At 45.6% G+C, this 2,500-nt stretch overlaps 1 protein-coding gene across 7 annotated transcripts in view; it reads right to left on the bottom strand.

Moving 5' to 3' along the window:
- The window catches only part of LOC121682331 (C-myc promoter-binding protein-like), a 37,951-nt gene that overhangs the window by 11,235 nt on the left and 24,216 nt on the right, over nucleotides 1–2,500 (bottom strand). The gene's annotated exons all lie outside the window — the stretch shown is intronic.

Here is a 2,500-nt window from a genome sequence, read left to right as displayed (position 1 = left end):
AGTACATATTGTGCTCAGAAAGAAACATACTGTTACTCTCTCTCTCTCTCTTTCTCTCTCTCTCTCACACACACACACACACACAACACACACACACACACACACACACATCTCACACACACACACACACACACACACACACACACACACACACACACACACACACACACACACACACAACACACACTAGAGATGTGCGGATGGGCTATTATTTCAACCATAACCGCATAGCAAAACTTATCCACACCAACGTTTTTTGACCAATTTTCAAAACCACATCCGCCCGCCATCCACTGGTTGTTTTAATGTATATGGGTGATGCGGTGCTGCTGACGTGAGGCTAGAAAGCTCTTGCCTGTTATAGAAAGACTGATCCAATGCAGCAAATATATTAAAAGGCTAAAGTCCTACATTGGCTATGTTGTAGCCTATCCCCAGAATATCAGCAGCAAACTCACTCTCTGACTCGCAAAAGTCTCTAAATAAAACGCACATCGGCCTGTAGCCTAATTTGGCACATCATTTCAACATGCTGCTATTTAGCCTACTAATTAATGCCTATTGTACTTTATTTTTTGCAAAAAGAAAGAAATCCTTAATAAAATAACAAGTCATTCACATTATAGGCTACTTTACGCACTGTAACCCACCGCACAGCAGTGCAAAGTGCATGTTGACATTTTTAGTAACAACCGCCAAACTTGCTTGCTTGCCTTACACAAGTTTTCCGACTATTTTTCTTACCTTCTTTTTTCCGCTGTGGATGTTACTGAGCTTGTAGAAGTTTTAGCTCTTACGTTCTGAACATCTCGCACTGCCATTGCCCGATGTCAGTTCTGAGTCATATCACTCCATAATCTGTCTCCCTTTTAAATGCCTATTCCCTGAATGGTAGGCTACAGTGACTATGTGTTTTATATACTGTATAATATCGAAACAAAATAACCCAGAGTCAGTCTCATCTACGAGATGTTTAGGCCTCCTCCAATACTGGCAGCTGGGCTCATAGGTTGCAGATTTGCTTAGTGGCCTACCAAGGCTCTGCAACGAGACGCGACATGGGAGATGAATCATTGGTCAACTTGCACTGTAGCCTATTCTACTTTCTTATTGCACACTGGAGAGGAAAACATGCTGATAGGCTACGATAGGCTACTTAATTTAAACTTTGTTACCTTTAGTGTGTGTGTGTGTGTGTGTGTGTGTGTGTGTGTGTGTGTGTGTGTGTGTGTGTGTGTGTGTGTGTGTGTGTATGCGTGCGTGAGGGGTTGCTCAGTGAAACATCGGAATTCACCAATTCCGCAACACCGTCTCTGATAGATAAACAAAGAAGCATGCATAGAAGCAACTAGGCCAAACTGCCTGATGAAAATTTGACTATTTCAAAGTGTGCTCGTTTTTTTCGGATGTAGGTAACACAATTGAACAATGTATAGGCTATATTTTTTTCATTTGATTGGTTCAACCGCCACCCGCCTGAATTTAATTAAAATATTTCTTCTATATTTCTTCACGTCATCCGCCCGATCCGCGAACCGCGCATCTCTAACACACACACACACACACGCACACACACACGCACACACACGCACACACACGCACACACACACATCTCACACACACACACACACACCTGCTATTCCCCCATCAGTCATTCTAGCAATCGTCACTCTGTCATCTGATGCCTCATACATACAGTAATGACATCACTATTAGTGAATAATAATCCTCTCAAACACACACACACATACCCCTGCGAAAGGTAGTTTGTTAATAGGTTTGTTTCTCATGCCCAAGACTGAATGGACATAGATATACAATATGCTGATATCTATACAGACAAACACAAATGTCCCAGTCCTCTAACACAGTAAACATTCACATGAGACCAAATGTCCCAGTCCTCTAACACAGTAAACATTCACATGAGACCAAAACACTTCTGGAAAGCCCACACAGGTTGGCAAACACATCTGGTGTGCGTGTGTGTGTGCGTGTGTCCGTGTAACAGGAGGTGTGACGCGGAGCTGGCGGTGGCTGGTTGCCCGGGTGATGCGTGTGCTGCTGCGCTGGACTCGGCTCTGCTGCGGAGCGAGGGGGCGTGGCCATGTAGGCCACAGCCTCAGCCTGCTGTGGCGTTATTGGTGGCTGCTGCTGAAGTCGCTCTACTACAACTCGCTCTGCAACTCGGACAGGGTGCTGGACGCCGTCTTCGAGCCCATCTACTGGCTGGTGGACAACCTCACCTGCTGGTTTGGAGTGGTGAGTGCAGCAGGCAGGCCTACAGACTACACTACCCATGATGCACTCCCCCACAACACATTCACCAGGCCTACAGACTACACTACCCATGATGCACTCCCCCACAACACATTCACCAGGCCTACAGACTACACTACCCATGATGCACTCCCCCACAACACATTCACCAGGCCTACAGACTACACTACACATGATGCACTCCCCCACAACACATACACCAGGCCTACAGACTACAATA

The sequence above is a fragment of the Alosa sapidissima genome, chromosome 14 (genome assembly GCF_018492685.1).
Source record: "Alosa sapidissima isolate fAloSap1 chromosome 14, fAloSap1.pri, whole genome shotgun sequence".
NCBI lineage: Eukaryota > Metazoa > Chordata > Actinopteri > Clupeiformes > Clupeidae > Alosa > Alosa sapidissima.
This window is presented reverse-complemented; position numbering and strand designations above follow the sequence as displayed.